Source organism: Moschus berezovskii, chromosome 17, assembly GCF_049115385.1.
Source record: "Moschus berezovskii isolate FMDL1 chromosome 17, NW_MosBer_1.0, whole genome shotgun sequence".
Taxonomy (NCBI): domain Eukaryota; kingdom Metazoa; phylum Chordata; class Mammalia; order Artiodactyla; family Moschidae; genus Moschus; species Moschus berezovskii.
The window spans coordinates 41,276,701-41,299,360 of NC_142476.1; the positions used below are offsets into that span (position 1 = coordinate 41,276,701).

Consider the following 22,660-nt stretch of genomic DNA (forward strand, 5'->3'; position numbering starts at 1 on the left):
TTTATCAGCTAAGCCACAAGGGAAGTCCAAGAATAGACTGGGTAGCCTATGACTTGCTCCAGAGGATCTTCCCGACCCAGGAGTTGAACCAGGGTCTCCTGCATTGCAGATGGATTATTTACCAACTGAGCTATCAGTGAAGCCCATATTAAAGCTAAAAAAATCACACAGGTGACATTTCAACAGCTACATGTGGCTACCATATTATATAATACAGACTGCAAAATATCACCATCTCTGAAAAAAATTCTACCGTACAAAGCTCATTTAAACTACAGAAATTAAAAGCAAAGTCAAAAAACTTTTGCCTGTGATAGGGAAATCTACCACTCTCAGGAGCAGAGGTTTTTCCCTTCTCTATCTACTGAATAATTTCATGTTACCAAATGGTTGGAATCGTTCACCCCCTGAACCTCAGCAGCACCCCAGCAACTCCAAGCACTCTCCTTATCCAACCAGCATCACCTCAATCTGTGAGTACATGTTCAGACCAGAAGAGATGCTGCTGTAAAGCTTTAGAGCAGTGCACTACAACCAGCTTAGCCTTTTCCTGAATATGTCATGTTTTAAATTACGGGAAATGTATGCAGTCAATTCCCATATCTTAAGAAACTGTACAGAGAATATGACAGTCTGTTACTGATTCAAAAGCACGTTTTAAATGCCAGGCCAATTAGTGTCCAGCCTCAAGTCCGTCAGTTCCCAGGAAGGCTCCGTGCCCCTTCTGTTACCTCTCGGATCTACAGCAGCCACCCCCAAGCTCACCCCTCAGCGGTTAAGCCACCTCAAGCCTTCCCAGCAGCCCCTCATCCACTCAGGAAAACTGCCTGCAATTCAGGTCTCCTCAATCTGGCTATGTGGTACAGGCACTCCTCTAACCCGCCCGAGTCTCAGGCTTACAGATGGACTGACGGACACTTTCAGGTGGTTTGACTCAGTCAAGTCCAAGAACTAACCCTGCCCACACTAACAGCCCCAAACAGGTGCACCCTCTACTTCCAGCCTGCACTAGGGGAGGGTGAGAGACAGGGCCTCACAACTCGGCACCATGAGGTAGTAACTGTGCTCAATCAACATGACCAAAAGTAACACTGGTGGCCAGAAAGAGCCTCTGAGGAGCTGCCACTCAGGCTGAGAACTAAAGGATCAAGGACTCAGTAATGAAAACAGCAAAAGGAAGGAGACGTCAGGTGGACAGGCAGGCAGATGAGCCTGGAGGTCTGAAAGGCTGGAGATACAAATTTAAGAATCAATGAAACTCTCAGTAAATAGCATTTAAAACAGACAAGAACAGATGGGAACAGCCATGATCACCTAAGGACACCCCCCAAGAACAGAGGGAAAGCTGGACTCAGGATGGAGGAAGACCAGACCACTAAGGGTATGCAGGGCCGGCCAGAGAGGAACCTCGGGAGGCAACCAAGAAGGACAAACAAGACGGCAGGAGAACCAGGAACCGAGAGAAGAATGTGATGGGCAGAACACGCTGAAAACAGAACATGCCCATTTCAGGGCTTTCCTCACTGTGCAGGCAGCGTGGCACACACGGAGAATGGACGCAAGCTGGGCAGGGGCTCTCCAGAGTCTCCATCCTCTGAGACCACCCTGGGCTGAAAAAAGCCCAGCTCTGTTCCTGAACTTTGGTTCCATGAGACACCTAGAATCCTGCTAAGACATTTATCTTTTCTACCTAAGTTCTCTCTATTGGTTTCTTCAACCTGCAACTAAAAGTCTCTTTATAAACTCAGCCATGAAAGGAAAGGGAAGATGTGGGCCACTGGGAACCAAGAAGGTGAGGGGAACAGGCCTGGGAGGAAGCTCCAGGTAACTGAAGAGGGTTGAAAAGAGGCCCTCAAATACTCTTGTCCACCTGAAACCTACGAAAGTGACTTATTTGGGAAAAAAAGGTCTTTGCAGGTATAATTAGTTTTAACTCACAATGAGGTCACATTGGATTAGTCCCTCATCCAATGACTGGTGCTCTTACAAGAGCAGAGACAGACTGAGAGAGAAGGCCATGTGAAAGAGGCAGAAACTGGATCGCCAACAACCACCCAAAGCCAGAAAGAGGCATCCAAGGGAGCTGTCCTGCCAACACATGGATTTCAGACTCCCAGCCTTTGAAACTCTGAGAGAACACATTTCTGCTGGTTTAGTTCCTCAGTCTGTAATAATGTTACTGCAGCCCCAGGAAACTAACACTTCAGAGCCAAACAGAAGAACCCCTGAAAACCTTGAGTGAGACAACATTCACAAAGACAGAAATAAAGAGCAGGGGTCAGCTTGGAGAAATGCGTGAGGAAAGGAAATAGGCAAAAGAGGCAGAGGTCACGGGCAGGGGTGGTAAAGGAAGCGGACGTGCCGGGGCTTGCACCACACTAGGCATGGGGTAAGAATTCCATCTGCACCATCTCAATTCATCCTCACCACTATCCTGGAGATGGGGAAACTGGGAGAGGAGTTAAATAACCTGCTTATGGCCTCAAAGCTCAGACTGTAGAGCCAGGATGTCCAGTTCATGAGCACAGGGAAGCCAGGGAGGAAGCAACACTATCAACAGTTGTGCAGTTAATAGTCACGTTTTCAAAGATGACCTTCAGAAATACACATAATATGTTAACAAAGTATACACAGCAGAATTTAAAAATCTAAGTATACAGTGTGACCTCCAATCTGGGGAGGTATCTCTGAACACATGTGCACAAGCAATACAAAAGACTAAAGGGAAATACAGCAATATTACAAGGTTATTTCCAGATAGGTCAATGACACATTTCCCCCTCATTTTTATAATTTGTAAAATAAACAAACACTTTTATTATTAAAATACAAAATTTAAAGATAAAAACTGGAGACAGTAAAATGGACTTGCTGAAAGGACACTTTTATAAAAAATAACAACAGTGGTGGCTTAGGGGGAACAGGAACAGGCCCTCAAAGGAAGAGGACAGGAGGGACGGAGGAACTGAGGTAGTGGAGACAGACCGCCTGTCCAGGGAGTTTAATTTTAAATAGAGGAGAAAAAAAAAAAGAATAGTGGCTGAAACAGACACCAAGATTAACTTGGAGATTGGTTATATAAGACTTATTAGTCACATCTGAAGGTAGAACAGAAAGAGCCTCTGAAGAAGAAACTAAAGTGTAGGTGAGCACGTCCTCAAGTGGAAGAACCTTCCCTTTAATAATCTATGAAGGATGCAGAGGTAGACACAGAAGTCCTAAGAGGTGGGAGACTGGAGAGGCATGCACGCTAGATGGTCCACGGTGTAACAGGTAAGAGCTCTGGAGGCAAATAACTGACATTCAGATATGGGTTCAGCAGATTCCTAGCACTGACTCTGGCCAATTACCTAATTTCCCCAACAGGTTTAGCCATCTGTGAAATGGGTCTACTCACAGGACCAGGCTCAGAACTCATGAGTGGATCAGAGTGTAATACCATCAAGCTCTTAGTATGGCATCTAGCTAACAGAGTAGGTGCCTAAGAAGCATGAGCTAACAGCACTGGTCATCTGCAAAATGTAAGTTCATCTACTGCCGAGGGAACTGCAGGTGGAGGACAGCAAAGGACATGGTTTGAAGTACTTTATTTCAACAGGGTTATCTTCAACCACCTCTTCCAACACATTTTATATATAGGAACATCTATGCCAAATGGAGAGTAACTTCCATTTCCCAAGCCTTCATTTCAGTTCCTAGTGCAGTCCTGTCTCAGGGCTTCTCCCTTTGTCCAGATATCTGCCTGGCTCATCCCCTAACCTCCTCCTGCACTCGACCTCAAATGTTTCCACCATCCTTTTCTTTTTTTAAAAAATATTTATTTATTTGGCTGCACCAGGTTTTGGTTGTAGCATGCAGGATCTAATTCCCTGACCAGAGATTGAACCCAGGGCCCCTGCTATGGGACCACACAGTCTTAGCCACTGGACCACCAGAGAAGTCCCTTTGATGCTGCTGCTGCTAAGTCTCTGCAGTCGTGTTCAACTCTGTGCGACCCCATAGATGGCAGCCCACCAGGCTCCCCCAACCCTGGGATTCTCCAGGCAAGAACACTGGAGTGGGTTGCCATTTCCTTCTCCAATGCATGAAAGTGAAAATTGAAAGTGAAGTCGCCCAGTCCTGTCCGACTCTTAGCGACCCCATGGCCTGCAGCCTACCAGGCTCCTCCATCCATGGGATTTTCTAGCAAGAGTAGTGGAGTGGGGTGCCATGGCCTTCTCCGAGAGAAGTCCCTCTACCACCTTTTAAAATGAAATCCCAGCCATCTCTGAAGCCCTGCCCTAACTTCTTTTCAGCACCTTTTCCTTTTCCTGCTCACCATTGCCATCAGATACTTCCCTCATGGTCCAGTGGTTAAGACTGCACTTCCACTGCAGAAGGCAAGGGTTCAATCCATGGTGAGAGAACAAAGATCCCACATGCCACACAGCACAGTCAAAAAATAAAAAATAAGCAAAATTAATCCCCTTCCTTCAGAGCCTCCCCCTACCCCACTGCCACTAATCGGCCCTGGAAAGTCCTGACCACTGAACCCTTGACGACTTCTCATTCCCAGCCACACCTGCTACTCTGATACTTCCCTGCCCCCCTCTCGGAGATGCTCACAGGAGCTGACACTGCTATGATGTTCTTCCAACTCTTTCCACTCCTCTGAGCAGCTTTTCCTCTGCCCATCCTGCTACACCCAAGCTGCACCAGGGGGTCTTCAACCTTTAGAGAATCTCTAGGTGGTTCTTCTCCCTGGGAAAAGGCACAACCCTACACCTGTAAGGACACATCAGGCCAGAGTATCTATCTCCAGAGAAGGGCCTCACTGGTTCCCGCAGGCACCTGGCCAAGGCCCTCAAGTGGTCCTGCAGGGTAAGCACTGCACTCCTCTCCCATCATGCTGCTCGGAGGCCGAGGCTCAGGCTCCCTGTACATTCTTCATTACTGAGAACCCCAGGGGCTCTTGTTTACATAGATTATATCAATGGGTATTTACTATATTAGAAACTAAAGCAGAGACTTTCTAAAAACGTTCAATAAGCATACTGCCTGTTACCATAAAGAATATTTTTACAAAATATAACCAGAAAAATAACTTGGAGAGAAGAGCAGCAACATTGTACATTCTCACACAAATACATGGTAGAAAAAGGGAGTGATTTAATACAGCCTTTTCAAATAAATGTCGACAGTCTTCTTTGATACTACATCAAAACTTGACAAGTGGTAAGTTTCTTAAAGTTCTGATGTGGAATCTGAAACCCGTCAGTTAACTCTTCACACTGTTACATCAAACACCAGGGGCCTCACTCCACTCTGATGCTTTGAATGGATCTTTTACCTATCCCTGAGTTCCGAGCATCAAGCACAGGCCATTGGAAAACATCACCTCCCTGAGTTAAGCAGATCTTCCCAACGTTGACACATTTTATTATATAACATTAAAAAAAGAAACATTTCCTTAACATCTCCACCTATCTTGAAAGAAAAGTACCAGGAAGCTGTCAAGCTCATGGTAGCAGAATCAAGTTTTCCAAAATTCAAATTTCCATCTGAAAGCTCAAATTTTATCACTGCCAACAATAATGTCAGTTATTTTCCTTGAAATATCTGGTTCACTTCATTCGTTTTTAAGAAAATATCTGCCAAGTTCCCCTGTCTAAACAGTCATCATTTTCTGTCAGCTGTTCTTTCAACTCAAGTAATGGCATAGCTGTGATTCATGGGGTCGCAAAGAGTCGGACGCGACTGAGCGACTGAACTGAACTGAATGGCATAGCTGCTGTCCAGATTCTCATACGTTAAGATGTTACATTAGAATCAGTGCTTTATGCTGACTTCCCATTTTGTCACACAGACCAGTAAAAAGATGAGTACTCAGGTTGCAGTTTAATAAAACTGATTTTTATTGCTTCATCAAAGACATTAAATTGGATTTTTTTTTAACCACAAATTCACAGCGGTGAAGAATACTGTGACTACAATAACCACCAAGAGCTTCCAGATGTGCAAGCTATACTCAGAAACAGCAGAGGACCAGGAGATCAAACTGCCAACGTCCACTGGATCACAGGAAAATCCAGAGGATTCCAGAAAAACATCTACTTATGCTTCATTCATCTACGTTAAAGCCTCTGACCAGAGATCACAATAAACTGTGGAACGTTCTTCAAGAGACGGAAATATCAGACCACCTTACCTACCTGCTAGGAAACCAGTATGCAGGTCAAGAACCAATAGTTAGAACCAGACGTGTAACAATGGACTGGTTCAAAATTGGGAAACGAGTACATCAAGACTGTGAATTGTCACCCGGCTTATTTAACCTATATGCATAGTACATTATGTGAAATGCCGGGCTAGATGAAGCACAAGCTGGAATCTCAAGATAGCTGGGAGAAATATCAATAACCTCAGATATGCAGATGACACCACCCCTTATAGCATAAATCGAAGAGGAACTAAAAAGCCTCCTGATGAAAGTGAAAGAAGAGAGTGAAAAAGCTGGCTTAAAGCTCAACATTCAAAAAATGAAGCCAGGGCATCCAATCCCATCACTTCACGGCAAGTAGATGGAGAAAAAATGGAAACTATTTTCTTGGGCTCCAAAATCACTGTGGACAGTGACTGCAGCTATGAAATTAAAGGACACTTGCTCCTTGGAAGAAAAGTAATGACAAATCTAGACAGCATATTCAAAAGCAGAGCCATCACTTTGCCTACAAAGGTCCACATAGCCAAAGCTATGATTTTTCCAGTAGTCATGTACGGATGTGAGAGCTGGACAATAAAAAAGGCTGAGCACCAAAGAATTGAGGCCTTTGAACTGTGCTGCTGGAGAAGACTCTTGAGAGTCCCTTGGACAGCAAGGAGATCAAACCAGTCAGTCCTAAAGGAAATCAGTCCTGAATATTCACTGGAAGGACTGATGTTAAAGCTCCAAAAGATCCGAAGAGCCGACTCACTGGAAAAGACCCTGATGTTGGGAAAGACTGAAGGCAGGAGGAAAAGATAACGAAGGAGGATCAGATGGTTGGATGGCATCACTGACTCAATGGACTTGACTCTGTGCAAACTCAGGAAGATGGTGATGGACAGGGAAGCCTGGCACGCTGCAGTCCATGGGGTCTCAAAGAGTTGGACACGACTGAGCAACTGAACAACAACAAAAACCACTGTAAATGGCTTGGGACCACAGCCCTAATTTGTGCTGCAGAACCAGCAGTGTCAACCACCACTGCTTCTGTACCATAAGTGGGAATGTCAACACAGTGAAAGTCAAATGACATCTTAATATGATCCTAACAATGAAAGTGTTAGTTGCTCAGTCCTGTCCAACTCTTTGTGACCCCATGGACTGTAGCCCTCCAGGCTCTTCTGTCCATGGGATTCTCCAGGCAAGGATACTGGAGTGGGTTGCCATTTCCTTCTCCAGGGGATCTTCCTGACTCAGGGGTTGAACCTGGGTCTCCCACACTTCAGGCGGATTCTTTACCATCTGAGCCACTAGGGAAGCTCAGATCGTGACACTATCTTGGACCTAATGAGTGCCAGAGTCCACAGACGGTACTCCTCACTCCAAGTAATGGAGACACCCAAGACTTCAACCACCACCTAAATACGAATAATTCACTCAGACCACTCCCCCAGGGCTCTACATTGACAAGTAATTCGACAAACATTTCAGAGACTGGTATTACTGCAGTTGAACCAAAGTGCCTGTCTTCATGGAGCTTAGAACTAGTGGGCAGATCAACATAAAGATTAGGGGGACAGAGCAAGGGAAGATAAGAGATTAACGGGAGTGGAGAACGGCCTCTAAGGAGGGGCGGGTACAGAGACCTAAATGAAGGGAGTGGAGGGTACCAACAAACCTCCAGAAGAGCTTTGCAAAGAGAAGTAGAAAGAATAAGAGTTGGTGTGTTCTGATGAAGAATATGCTAAAAGGTTTTAAATGCTATTAGCATTCCTCTAATCCACTGACCAATTCAAGTGTCTACAGAATTGCCTGTATTTCTTAAATGAGAGTTTAAGTCTGGAACAAAACCCACAGCTCTAAAAAGAAGTGGGACTCCATTCTTTTCCCAGAAGAGTCAACGTGCTGTTGCATTACTCAATACACAGCCACTCTCTCCACGTATATTTAGATGTGTATTTGGACTGCATCTTCCTTCCAGTAATGTTACACAATCAGTTTTGTAAATTACTTCTCTGATACCAGTTTCAATTTCAATTTCTTTTTACCCCCTCATTCTATGTTCACTACACCACTCACTCAATTGAACTGCCTGCTTCATAAATTCTCAAACCACTCTTATCTTCAAATGCAAACCTGAGATCAGAATTTACATCAACGTTAAAAATTCAGAGTCTGATTCTCTGTGACCCCATGAACTGTAGTCCACCAGGCTCCTCTGACCATGGAATTCTGCAGGCAAGAATACTGGAGTGGGTTGCCATCTCCTCCAGGAGATCTTCCTGACCCAGGGATTGAACCCAGGTCTTCCACACTGCAGGCAGACTCCACTAACTGAGCCACCAGGGAAGCCTAAAAAAATTCTAAAATTTTTCTGTTCAACGCTTTATTAGACTCATGCTAAATAAGACTTTTAAAATAATATGGCATGCCATATGGTCAAGCCGAGATAATAAAATTGAGAATATCTATTACCAATCCACTAATGCTAAAAGCCAAAGTCTGTAGACAGTAAGAACTTAATCCCATTTAGAAACCAACATGAGCCAAATCTTTCGGGCATAGAAAAAAGCAATCCAATGAAGACACTACAATAAATGCCAATACTGCATGTCAGCGTTATTCATTAAGGTGTTTGCCAAAAAGACAACTGATGGTAGGCAAGTCTACATAAAGACCCCTCTCAAAGGTATTTTTAGGAATTTTTAGAAAGGTAGTTTTAGAAATTTTAGAAATTCCAATCAAGCTAAAGGACAAAAGACAGAAAATTTTAGCAAAATAAAAGGTAACAGAACAAAACTTTGAGAAATAAATGAACTCTTCATAGAATCAGTGCACTTCTCATGTGATCAATATAAGACCTAGGTGATCCAAGCTTTGAAATCAAAGTCACTAAGCATGAAAAAGACTTGACAGCCTTTTGACAATCTGTCAATTCTCTTCTGAGATTAAAATGAAACCTGAGGAAATTTACCTGAACTCCTCCCAAAACAGAAGTAACTCAAGACATCAAAGAGAAATCCTTATTAAGGTGTCACTAAAGAGGATATTCCTCTTAGTACTTGCCAGATAATATAAACATAACTCTGTTGTAAACTCAGGTAACATACAAGCGGAACGGTTCCTACCTGGTGGGTGTTTTAAGAAAGTGTCAATTCTAAAGCAAAACTGCAGAGTTGAACGATATTCTCTATTAGCATTCTCTTGCTCCATTTCTGCAGAAGAGAGGCAGGCCTAACACGCGCCTCCAAGCAGGAGAATTGGGAATGAGCCGCAGGCACAACCGTAAAACTCTGCTTTCCTCAACTTACACCTTCTAAAGAAAAACTTGTAGCAATCACAATGCCTGTGAAACCAGCGACTTGGTGTGACAGAGGGAGTGAGTCCCGGGAGGAGAGAGGCCCTGCAGTCCAGCCTCACAGCAGCCGGAAATCTTCCCCAACAGGATCCTGCCAGGGCAGCCTCTGACCCTTCCAGTTGCACTCCATTTCTGACAGCTCTAACTGTCAGAAAGTTCAATCCGGCCAAAAGCTCCCCCGCGATTCTGCAGTCTGGAGGTTCTCAGACCTGTTTCCATGTTGGTGGTAAGCAGTCCCGTCCCCAGCCACACACCCGTATTAGTAAGGAAGCAAAAAAGGAACTGCCTTTTCGTTTTCTTTTTGCAATATGTACCTTCCGGAAGAAATCCAGAACAGGCTCTATCTTAATAGGACTCAAACTGAAACCTTCCTTTGAAATAAGAACCCCCTCCAAACCAAAAAAGACTACAGCTTCAAATTAGAAAACGAGAACTCAGGTAGAAATCTTACGTATAACAATGTTCTTCAGACCTTATCTAGGGTCTGGGGTTGAAGGAACTTCTCATAAAGCTAATACTTCCATTTATTTGCTTATCATGAAAAATAGCTATGTATTTTTCCTAATAATCTCGTAGGCAACTGCTTAATCATTAAATATTACTTGAGATCACTGTGTTAAACACCTAGCAACATGGAAATACAAAAAAACAAAGGCCTCTAACCTAAACCAAAACTACAGATGAAAAAATATATATCGTGTATGCACAAACTCAGTAATGTACTCTTTAACTGTAAATGTCCACCAACTTCCTTTCCCCAAATAAACAACCCTGTTTCCCCAAATAAATACACTGCTGTTTTCCTTCAGGCGTGAGTCTCCCAATCCTAACTCAAAAGGGGCCACGAAAAAGACACTAAGCACAGAGAGCTCCCGCTACTCAGGTACGCTAACTCGGTAATTTAAAGGACACTAGAAACGTGTGGACACCATTGGAGTCAAATAGTAACTCGCAAGGAAAAAGACACGATTTTCAAAGTCTGATGGCTCAGCGACCCCCGGGTGGAATCTTCAGCTCTCCCCACCCCTCCGGGGCAGAGGGGGACCTCGGGCGGCGCCCCCGGGCGGCGCCCCCGGAGCCCCGCGGCGCGGGCGGCGGCTGACAAAGGCCGCGCGGCGGACGCGCCATCTTGCCGGGCCGCCGAGGGCCATTCATTCGGCGCGGGGCGCGAGGGCCCGGCCGCGGCCCGCAGACTGCGCGCCGGCACCGGGGCTTCGGGCGGCCCCGCTGGGGCCGGGCGGCGACCGTGGGGCCGGGGTTCGCGCTCGCTGGGCGCTTTGTCCGCCCCGCGCGCCCTCGGCGCCGCTTCCTCATTTCTCCGCCGCCGCGACGCCGGCCTCTCCTCCAGCCGCCGAAAGGCCGCTTTTCTCGCAGCCTGTCCTCCCGTGGCCAAGGATGGCGCCCACCGCCCAGCTCGGGACAGGGCCGCCGCCGCCGCCTTTGTTCTCGGACCATTCGGCGCCCCTCCTCCGGGCCACCTCCCAGGCGCCGGGCGAGGGGCGCCGGCCCCAGACTCCCAAACCACGGAGTCTCCGGCCCCGCCCCCACCGCGGACCCCAGGGCCCGGACCACAGGCCTGCACCCGGGACCCCAGACCAGAGGCCCGGACCTGGACTCCAGACCCCGGCGCCCCAAGTCCCGGCCCCGAGCCCAGGACCTCGGCCCCAGGCCCCGCCGCAGCCCGCGGGGTCCCCGCCGCCCCCGCCCCGAGGACCCCACCCGGGCGGGGCAGGAAGACTCAGCCAGGCAGCCGGGTGGGGGCGGGGAGGCCTGGCTGGCGGGCAGCCGGGGGTCGATAAGGAGCTGGTGGCGGGGGAGACGGCCAGGGCTAGGGGCCTGGGACGGGGGTCGCTTTGGGGGCTGGGGCCGTCGCGCTCACCTCGACGCCGCGTCCCGCCTGCCGCGCCCGCTCCCCGCCGCCTCGGCCGCCGCTCCGGGAGGTGGTCGCGCTCCGCGGGCGCTGCGGGCAGGTACGCCGGCGAAGCTTGGTCCGGTCGGTCCCGCGGCGGCTGCTCCACTCTCGCGCCCGCTCCCGCTCCCGCTCCCGCCGCCGCCGCCGCCGCCGCCGCCGCCGCCTCCGTCCGCCCCTCAGACGCCTCCAGCCATCGGGATGGGCGCGGCGGCCCCTGCCCACAGCCTCGGGAAACCCCACGGTCGCGTCACCGCGCACGCCGCGCGCGCACGCCCCGCTCCGCTGAGTCCCCGGCGCGCGCGCGCTTGCTTCATCCCTGCGCCAGCCCCCCGCCGCGCGTGCGCGAGCCGCTTAAAGGGGCAACGCCGTACCCTCGCGGACCCTCCCTGGTAGCCTCCAAGTCAGACCCGCCTCTCCCCCTGCCAGGCTCCGCTCCCCAGGGGCCGGAGCGCGGGGCACTACGTAGGGTGGTCTGCCCGCTGCCGACTCGCTAGGCTTCCAGCCAGGTGGACTTAGATAAAGGACGCAGGGCGGGAGCCTGCCACCGCACCCGGAGCTCAGCATCTGAACTCCGCTCCCCGTACACGCGCACGTAAAGCCCCGAGCGCTCCACATCTGCATTGTGCACCCGGTACACACACGAGCATACATACCCCCAGCCCATGCTGACCCACACCCACGCTGTGTCGGCCTCAGGGACGCCTGGCTTCCGCCTGCCCGCGGAGTGGACCCCCTGCAGCCCAGGGTCAGGGCTGTCCTCAGAGCTGCCCGTGGGTCTCCAGTGAGCTGGGCAGGTGCAGGCAGTGTGGCTTGGTAGTCAAGGTTCTGTCTGGAATGGCCACCTGAGCATGGAGGTGTGACCACGAAAATGAGAACGACTATCAGTAGGGACAGATAGTCTGCCCCTGCAAATGCTGGGACCGAGTTTGCCAGGGAGCTGAGAATCAAAGACCCCCCTCGTTGGGGAGAGGGAAGGAGGTGAAAATCAGGGAGAAGGAGATCAGCTGTGAGCAGCCAGCAGTCTCCGGTGTCCTCAGACCCCTCCTGGATGTTTATGATTGGGGCCCTTAGCCCACTAGCTTCCACCTTTCCATCTGACTTCCGCCTCCCCAACAGGAGTTCCAACAACCTGACACCCTCGTCCTTCACTGCAAGAGCCTGGGGTCCCCACCCTAATCACCTCCTTGCAGCCACATCAGCTCCCTGCAGGCAGCACTCCCTGTGCTGCCCTCTCCTCCCCCTGGCCTGCACAGCAGAAGAACACACAGGCAATGCAGCTGGTCCCATAAACCTCAAGGGGCCCCGTAGACCCTCCCTCCCCAGCCTCTTTCACAGCTACAGCAGATTGTTTCCTTTTGTGTGTGAGCCTGACTGTCTGTCTAGGGTGGCCCTGGACCCCAGCTTGGAGCCCATGCCTTCCTACCCACTCTGGGGCTGTGCCCCTTGTCAGTCTCTCCCCACTCCCCCCCCACCCCCGTCACACACACACACTCTGGTTCATCCTACCAGCCCACAGACGTGTCTCCACCTTCATGGGAGCCTGTCCTCAATTTCTGGCACAAGAAGCTCCAGGCTTGTCTCAGGTCCTCCCAGCCTTGACCTAACCTGTTCTCCAAGGGGCCCTGTTTCCTTCTGGTGGAGCAGATATTTAGAAGCCTACATTCAGGCCTAGGCTGTGCTTGCTGCTCCTGGAGTGCCATTGCTTCTGGTTCACGACAGTGGACTAAGGAACGTGTGCATGTACAAGCATACATGTATATGTACAGACACAGACCACCCCCTACCAGGTAACAAATCTTCCATGCTCACCGCCCCCTCGTCTGGGTGCTGACCAAAGCAGAGATGTCCACCCCGCTCAGCTGAGCCAGAACTGAACATCAGCAGGATTGCTCCTCTCCTTCAAACCACTGGCAGCTCCTATTGCCCTTCTGTTCCATCCTCCTCACTGCCCACATCTGGCTCCTCTCTGCTCCCTAAACACTCAGTCTCCACATTCCATGCTCTGGCCTTTGGTCCTTGTGGCCTGTGAGGGGCTCCCCCATAACCTGAAGTCCCCTCTGCAGAGCAGCCTTCCCCAGCCTGCCCCAGCCCCCCCAGTGCTACTCTGGCTCCCGTGACCTCACGTGGTTCATGCCCAGGCCGCTGGCTTCTTGCCCTGCTCGTCTGCTGAAAACAGGGCTGGACTCCCTTGCCCACTGCTCCACCTGTGTTCAAGGGCAGGGGGGCACACAGAGGGACCTCCAGAAGTGTTGATGAGTGTGTGAAGGGGTGTGGGCAACATGCTGCGTTCCAGGCGAGGGGGACAGGACTCAGAGTGAGGATGGGGTGGGGAGTGGGGGAGCAGGAAGAATCAGAATGCAGTGGTCACTGTGTCCAGGACAAAGGCTGGGGAGAGGAGACAGCAGCACTGCCCACTGCTCAAGAGGAGGAGAGAAAAAAAAAAGTATTTCCTGGTGGTCCAGTAGCTAGGATTCCACACTCCCAATTCAGGGGCACAGGTTCAATCCCTGGTCAGGGAACTAGATCCCATATGCTCAAACTGGGAGTTTACATGCCTCAACTGAAGATCTGGCATGCTGCAACAACTAGATAAATATTAAAAATAAAAAGTAAATAGAATTATCAGGTGGCCCAGTGACTGGGACTCTGAGCTTTCACTGCTAAGAGCCTAGTCTGATCCCTGGTTAGTGAAGTGAGATCCCACATGCCTTTGCAGGTGGGTCCCAAGGCCCCAGACTTGGAATCAGAGAGGGACATCCCAGAGAGTCCAGCAGGTCTCATGTTGTCCCAACCTCTATGCCCACCTGAGTTCAGAGACTGAAAAGTAGAGCGGAGGAGCAGGGAAGGGAGAGGGGGAGGAGAAAGGGGTGGTGGCCGGAGTAGGGGGAGACCAAGAAAGATAAGGGGGAGGCAGAGCAGAAGGAACTGGGCAGCGGGGTGAGTGGTCTCTACAGAGCCCACTCTGTGCTGCTATGGGGATGGCAGGAAAACCCCCATCCTGTCATCCTGGGTCCCTGCATGCCCATCTGAGGGTGGACCCAGGGCTCCCCTGTCCCACAGGCCACCATCAGCCTGATCAGGCCCTTCCTCAGGGACATCAAGGCCACAGGGCAAGGCCACGCATCAGGACACCAGGCCAGTGACTGCCCCAGCTCTCTGAAGTTTTGGGATGCAGCCCTGTTGCCCCTGGATAATCTATAGGTCTACAGGGTGTGGCAGGGCCTTCCCTGGAACTTGCCCTGTGGTCAGAGCCTAGAGCCCTGTTTATGTGTTTATGGACTGGTTGTGAGGGGCAAAGTTGAGGGGAAGGCAGCAGGGAGGGGACGGGGCCACAGGGCCTTCATTCCCAAATTCCCTGCCCGGTCTCGTCTCCATCTGAAGCATACAGGCCTCAGAGGCCCCAGGCAGCAAGGCCCTGTGGCCCTGAAGACACGTGCCCTGGGCCTTGATCAGCTCTCAGGGTCCCTGAGACCCCAAGGGTCTACAGGATGCTCTGGGGACCTTGCCCTCCCCACCCACCCTCCATTCCTGCTGCACTGGCCTCTTGCATTTTGGGGCCCCCACCCACCACTTCTCAGTGGGGCATAAACCGGGGCCCCTGTTGGAGAGCTCATACCCGGCCGGGAGGCCAGGCTTCTGACTTCCTGGAGACACTCCCTCCCTCTCTCTTGATAAGTGGCTTAGAGCCTAGCCTGTGGTCCTGAGTCCACTGCCACACCCGGTCAGCCGTATCCGGCGAGGGCAAGGCCAGCTGGGCCCCAGTGCCTGGCTCAGAGCCCAGCTCCACTAAAACCTGGGGAGCACGAATGCATAATTCAGATGCCCTGGCCCCATCTGCTCTCCAGCAGGAAATGGTCTGACAGGAAAGTAGGTCTTTTAAAATCTGAATTATTCAAACAATCCATGCACATGACCAGACTGCCCCTGGAGGGGTGGGGGCCCAGCTCCAAGCCTGGCTTTGCAGATCCAGGGCTGCAGAGGCATCTCCCACTGGGTCTATCTTGTCCTCCAGTAAGCACGCTGGGGCCTGACCCTGCCTCCAGCTCTGGAAGACAGAAGATGAGGACAGGCTGTGGGGGGAGGGGGGTGGAATGTAGGTAATCCAGGAGAAGCCTAATTAGATCCTGCTGGTGTGCAGAGGTGGGGGCTGCTGGCAGAACAGGGTCAGGTGGGAAGGCGGCTCCTGCCCCTCTCTAGCTGAACTCACCGAGGGGAGCGCCCACTGGGTGCCAGGATGGCACGATGTGGGACGGGTCTGCAGAAGGGTGTGTGGAGAGGAGGGGTCAGTTTTATGTGGTGTGGACAGGGGGAAGGGACGTCAAGCAGACCCTACAGCAGACAGAGAGGGAGTGAGCTGCATGAGTGCCAAGGCCCCAGGGAAGGGTCAAGGCCCAAGGTGGGCATAGGATGGACCAGGTCATGGGCAGTGCACCCAGAAGGCTGACATGGTGGGCTGACTGCACCTCATTGGCCTTGGGGAAGGGCTGGTCATTGCCCTTTGGCTTCCAGCAGATCTTGGAGCACCCCTGGACCCTTCTCCTGGGCAGTGGAAGCAGCCCCTTCCTCTCCCAGGACAGGACTTGCCCCTTCTCCTTGCCTCTTGTGACCTGACCTCTGAGCCTGGGACCCTTCTCATCACCCCCCTTTGGTCAGAAACCAGACATCCCTGGGGGGGCACCAAAACATGGGGGGCAGTGGGGAATTGGGAAGTCCCACCTGGGGGGGCACCACGGGTGTGGGTGGCTTGCTCTTGGCTGGGCAACTGCATCTCAGGGGCATGCCCCCTTCCAAGTTCTGGAGCAGACACCCTAGAGAAGGCCCCAGTGGCCTTCTTGCCACTCCCAGAGGGGGCTGTCCTGGGGGGCTGAGACCCAGGGGCAGTGCAGACCATAAGCTCTAGCAGATGCCCATGCTGCCTTCCCTGGGGATGTGGAACAAGAGAGCCCACCGTCCTCTTTGGGTGTCCCCATAGCAGCTGCATCCAGTCAACCTGGGACTGCGCTTATGGGGTTGGAAATCCTGGCCCCACAGATGGCTCTGGGGCCACAGCAAACCTCAGAAGGGGCTCTTCAGTGTCATTTGTGGAGGGAGATGTCTTTGGTTGAGTACTCAGGAAGCAAGATGCAACCATGAGTGGGGGTATAATTCCACACATCCCCCCAGAAACATGTGCACCCACAGGTATGCAAACAACACACGCGAGAGTTGGATCAGCCAGGACTCAGGGTAGAAAGAGGCAGAAGCTCAAATAGCTTATCTGGAAAGAGGCTCAGACCCTGAGCTTCAGGCTCAGCTAGGCTCAGGGAGGCTCCTGCTGGGCTCCACCTCCGGAGCAGGGCCTCCTGCCTGGAGTGGAGATGTCTGCTGGGGCTGCCTCCCCACCACCAGCTAAGCAGCCAAGTGCTCCAGAGACTCTACAATGCCACTGTGTGGACCCCAGAAAGGCCCTGAAAGGCCTCATGCGGATTTCATACAGCCCTGGAGGCAGGGAATGGAGGGCCCCTGGCCCTCTTGGGACAACATGAACACCGAGAAAAAGTGAATGCTGTCATCAGCAGGCAGAGGGCTGGTGGACAAGGGAAAACACAGGAAAAAAAAGCAGGGTTTGGGCAAAAGCTGAGACACTCATCAACCAAGCTATCGCAGGTGGGCGGGCGGGCAGGTTCAAGGCCCACAAGGCCCAGGTTCCAGCTCCTCCTGGCAGAGGCCAGGCAGCCCCAGCCTCTGGCCTGCTTCATCCTGAAACCGGATGCTGGGAGCAGAGCCTGGAGGGACAGGCTGGGCAGGCTCTCACCTCCCCTGCTCCCCCTCCCCCACCCCCACACCACCGAAGCTATCTCCAGGGCCTCCCTGGCAGGGATCGAGGGTGTGCTCCTGCCGGCCCAGCCCCCAGTCCTGTTTCCTCTCCGGTCTGGGCGGCGCCCTTGGCAGGGAGGCTTCGATTCTTCTGCACTGGAGCTTCCCCAGCTGCCTGCAGAAGGCTGGGCAGTCACCGCCCAGCCCTGGACTGCAGTTGCCAGAAATGCCTTAGCACACCCTGGGCCAGGACGGGAATTCTGAAACCAGGAGAGAAGAATTCACACCAGGGGTTGAAGCAGAGACTGTGAGATCCTGAAAGAGCCCCAGGGTTGGAGTGGGGCACACACAGGCCCTGATACCCACGCAGATGAGAGAGGAGAGCCCAGGCGGGCGCCAGAGCAGTGAGAGGAGAGAGAGGCCTCAGTGTCCAGTGTGGGAGCGTAGGCCACAGGAGCCTAGAGGACGGGGAGGCCCGGGGGCGGTGAGGAGGCGTGGTGGCTCAGAGGCAGCCTCTGCCCTAGAGATGCCTTAGGGCTCTGAGCCCCCAGACTCCTTCCGGGCCCCCACCCTTTTCCCCAGCTTGGCAAGCCTCCTGTCCTCAGATGCCATCTAGAGGCCTGGCCAGGCTCAGAGAAGGGTCCCTGCGGCCGAGAAGCTAGGACAGGCCCCTAGCTGGCCTGGCAGCACATACCCAGGTGGGCCGACTCTGGATGAAGCCCAAGTTTGACTGCCCCTAGAGGGGAGCGGCCCACAGACTGCCTGGCTCCCAGTTCCTGCTGCAGACAGGAGCATAGCTGATGGGGTGGTGGCAGGGGAAACTAGTCCGGGGAAGTGGGTGCCTGCTGTTAGGGCTACCGTGTTCACCCTGTCTCCAGCTCCCCTCGACTCCCTCTGCCAGGCCCTGCCTGGGGGAGGGCGCCCAGCTGTTCTAGGATTCCTCTCCCCACAGGCTGTGCCCTGGGACTCAGCTCCACCAGCACCTGCCAGGTAAACAGCTTGCACCTGCGGCACCGGTTCAAGCCCGAGGGTGCCTGGGACCCTGTACTCCACAGGGCCCTCTCACCCCATCCTGAAGTCATGTGATCCAGAGAAGCCACTCAGGGCCTCTTCCAGCAGGTGGGCAGCCACTGAGCAGAGGGGAAGGGACAGGGAATCCTCAAGGCCACATGGGCCCAGAGCTGCCCTGCCTCCCCAACCCCATGACCCTGGGCACCACATCTGCCAGCCCACCCCAGGCTTGACACAGTGGTAGAGCTTTGCACCCGACGCCTGGCAGTTCAGTTCAGTTCAGTTCAGTCGCTCAGTCATGTCCGACTCTCCGCGACCCCATGAATCACAGCACGCCAGGCCTCCCTGTCCATCACTAACTCCCGGAGTTCACTCAAACCCATGTCCACAGAGTTGGTGATGCCATCCAGCCATCTCATTCTCTGTTGTCCCCTTCTCCTCCCGCCCCCAACATTTCCCAGCATCAGAGTCTTTTCCAGTGAGTCAACTCGTCGCATGAGGTGGCCAAAGTATTGCAGTTTCAGCTTTAGCATCAGTCCTTCCAATGAACCCCCAGGGTTGATCTCCTTTAGAATGGACTGGTTGGATCTCCTTGCAGTCCAAGGGACTCTCAAGAGTCTTCTCCAGCACCACAGTTCAAAAGCATCAACTCTTTGGCGATCAGCTTTCTTCACAGTCCAACTCTCACATCCATACATGACCACGGGAAAAACCATAGCCTTGACTAGACGGACCTTGGTTGGCAAAGTAATGTCTCTGCTTTTTAATATACTATCAAGATTGGTCATAACTTTCCTTCCAAGGAGTAAGCGTCTTTTAATTTCATGGCTGTAATCAGCATCTGCAGTGATTTTGGAGCCCCAAAAATAAAGTCTGACACTGTTTCCACTGTTTCCCCATCTATTTCCCATGAAGTGATGGGACCAAATGCCATGATCTTTATTTTCTGAATGTTGAGCTTCAAGCCAACCTTTTCACTCTCCTCTTTCACTTTCATCAAGAAGTTCCTCTTCACTTTCTGTCATAAGGGTAGTGTCATCTGCATATCTGAGGTTATTGATATTTCTCCCAGCAATCTTGATTCCAGCCTGTGCTTCTTCCAGCCCAGCGTTCCTCATGATGTACTCTGCATATAAGTTAAATAAGCAAGGTGACAATATACAGCCTTGACGTACTCCCTTTCCTATTTGGAACCAGTCTGTTGTTCCATGTACAGTTCTGACTGTTGCTTCCTGACCTGCATACAGGTTTCTCAAGAGGCAGGTCAGATGGTCTGGTATTCCCATCTCTTTCAGAATGTTCCACAGTTTATTGTGATCCACACAGTCAAAGGCTTTGGCATAGTCAATGAAGCAGAAATAGATGTTTTTCTGGAACTCTCTTGCTTTCTCCATGATCCAGCGGATGTTGGCAATTTGATCTCTGGTGCCTCTGCCTTTTCTAAAACCTGCTTGAACATCTGGGAGTTCACGGTTCACATATTGCTGAAGCCTGGCTTGGAGAATTTTGAGCATGACTTTACTAGCGTGTGAGATGAGTGCAATTGTGCGGTAGTTTGAGCACTCTTTGGCTCAAAGTGCCTGGCAGGAAGGGCCTTAACTTCTGGACCTATACACCCTGGTCACTGTCCTGACTGCCCCACAGCCTTGTCTCAGGTCCTGCCCTAGATGGACTGTCCTTTCCAACAGAAGACCCCCACCATGCTGCCCTTACATAAGAGGGAGCAGAGACCCAGCCCAAGGCAAGAAGCCAGGGTTTCCGCCCTGGCTCCCCAACTCAGGGAGGGGTCTTTACCAGGAAGTCCCTCTTGCAGGGCAGCCCACATTCCTGTCAGAAGGGAGATGCCTCAGGAGCTCCTGGGGACTCAAAGTTCCCCCAGAGAGGTTCTGCCTCATGAGCTACTTTGGTTTTGAATCCTGGTAGAACACAGCTAATGTGAAATTGATCATTAAACCCCTTTTTTAAAAAATATGGAACGCGTCTCGAATTTGCATGTCATCCTTGCCCAGGGGCCATGCTAATCTTCTCTGTACCATTCCAGTTTTAGTATGCACTAAACCCTTCTGATGTACACAGTTCAGTTCATTTAGCAGGTTCCTCATTGTGCAGCCACCCCCCGCATCCACTTCGAGAACATGGTCTTCACCTCAGGAGGAAGCCTTACCCCCATTAAGCAGTCCCTCCCCATGCCCTACCCCCAGCCCCTGACAACCACAAGTCTCCTGTCTCCATGGATTTGCCTCTTCTATGTATTAATACTTCACACAAGTGGAATCATACAGCATTCACACAACGTGTGTCCTGTGTCTGGCTTCTCTCACGGAGTGCTGTGTTCTCAAGGCTCATCCACGTTGGAGCAGGTGTTGGTGCTTCCTTTCTTTTGACGGCTGCATGACCCGCTGGGTGGGCACATCGCCCTCTGCGTATCCAGTCATCCGCTGGTGGCCATTTGGGCTGTTTCCCATTTCTGGCTGTGGTGAATAGCGCTGCTGTGAACATTTGTGTACACATTTTTGTTTGAACACCTGTTCCCAGTTCTCTTGCGTATTTACCTGGGAGTGGGATTGCAGGGCCATACAGTAACTCTATATTGAGTTAGCCATGAACTGCTTTCCACAGCAGCTGCGCTATATTACATTCCCACCGGAAGTGCACAAGGGCTCCGACCACGCCACGTCTTCACCAAGACTTGTCACTATGTGCCTTTTTGATTCTAGCCATTCTGGATGGTGTGAAGTGATATCTCATTGTGGTTTGATTTGCATTTCCCTTGTGACTAGGGATGCTGAGCACCTTTATATGTGCTAACTGGCCATTTGAATGTCTTCTTTGGAGAAATATCTATTTAAGTTCTTTACCCTTTTTCAAACTTGTTTTTTGTTGTGCTTGTTGTTGAGTTGCTTGCGTTCTCTGTATATTCTGGACATGAGATCCTTCGTAGGGTTACAAAACATGTAATTTTGCAAATATTTTTTCCCATTCAACTGTTTGTTTCACTCTATTGGTAGTGTCCTTTATGCACAAAAGTTTCTAGTTTTGCTGAAGTCCAATTTATTTATTTTTTTCTTTTTTGCTTGTGTTTTTGATGTTATAGCTAAGAAACCATTGCCAAATATAAGTTAATGAAGATCTACTCCTATGTTTTCTTCTAAGAATTTTATAGTTTTGACCCTTAAGTTGAGGTCTCATCCACTTTGAGTTAATTTTTGTATATGGTGTGAGGTAGGGGTTCAAATTCATTCTTATTCTTTCCCTTTTTTTGGCCATGCTGCTCACCATGCGGGATCTTAGTTCTCTGACCAGGGATCAGACCCACAATCCCTGCACTGGAAGCACAGAGTCTTAACCACTGGACCACCAGGGAAGTTCTGAAATTCATTCTTTTTCATGTGAATATTCAGTTTTCCCAGCACCATTTGTTGCTGTCCTTTTCCCATTTAATGACCTTGACATCCTTGTCAAAAATCATTTGACTAAACATGTGAGGGTTTATTTCTGGGCTCTCTGTCCTATTCCATTGGTCTATATTTCTGTCTTTATACCAGTACCACATTGTTAAGATCACTGTAGCTTTGTAATAAGTTTTAAGTTTGGAAGTTTGAGCCCTCCAACTCTGGTCTGCTTTTTAAAGATCATTTTGGCTACTTAGGGTCCCTTGCAATTCTGTATGAATTTGAGGAGTGACTTTTCCTCAGTGGCATTGGTATTTATCAGTTGCTGCTGCTGCTGCTGCTAAATCACTTCAGTCGTGTCCAACTCTGTGCGACCCCATAGACGGCAGCCCACCAGGCTCCCCCGTCCCTGGGATTCTCCAGGCAAGAACACTGGAGTGGGTTGCCATTTCCTTCTCCAATGCTTCTTAAAAATATAAGCTCTGGGAGGAGGCCATGGTGGTAGCTCAGTCCTTTCGCCCTGGGCAGCTTGCTAATGTCCTGTGGTAGTGAGGAGGGCAGGTCCTGTTGGGAGATGGGGACCACTGGGGGATTCTGAGCAGTGGTGTACCCCCACAGCTGTTGTGGGGCAGGTGAGCCTGAAGCGGGCAGTGCAGTGGTCTGGGGAAGCTGGACAGGGCCGAATCTGGAGTGATGTGGCTCGTGGTGGTTCAAGGACGGGGGCACAGAGGAGTCGGGGTGACACTAGGGTGTCTGTCCTCACGGCTGGACAGTGAGCTGAGAGGATGGGAGGGGCAACTGGGTGGGCAGTCCTGGTGGGCCAGAGGGAGGAGATGCTGTGCCCTGGGCCTTTTCAGCCTAAGATGCTGGAGATGTTGACTGAGAAGCAGGCCTGCAGTGGGTTTGGAGAGCCATGCATGGGCCACTGAGGGGTCATGGGGGAGTCAAGGTAGCCAAGGATGTCTGGGGCTGCCGATGCCCCCCAAGGGGAGAGTGGGAAGAAGAGA

The 22,660-nt window shown here is 51.4% G+C and overlaps 1 protein-coding gene and 1 non-coding gene across 4 annotated transcripts in view; both read right to left on the reverse strand.

Moving 5' to 3' along the window:
* The window catches only part of GNB1 (G protein subunit beta 1), a 76,250-nt gene extending 64,591 nt beyond the window's left edge, over positions 1-11,659 (reverse strand). For 2 of the 3 annotated variants that reach the window (XM_055419370.2, XM_055419369.2), the window contains exon 1: positions 11,422-11,658. The gene's annotated coding sequence lies outside the window, so the exon portion shown is untranslated. Of the gene's footprint in view, positions 1-11,421 lie in introns of all 3 variants that reach the window. The other variant, XM_055419371.2, reaches the window with a different exon arrangement.
* Positions 11,660-20,225: 8,566 nt separating this feature from the next.
* On the reverse strand, positions 20,226-20,329 carry LOC129551838 (U6 spliceosomal RNA). The gene has a single exon (XR_008685152.1). It is a non-coding gene; the product is annotated as a U6 spliceosomal RNA (small nuclear RNA).
* Positions 20,330-22,660: the final 2,331 nt, after the last annotated feature.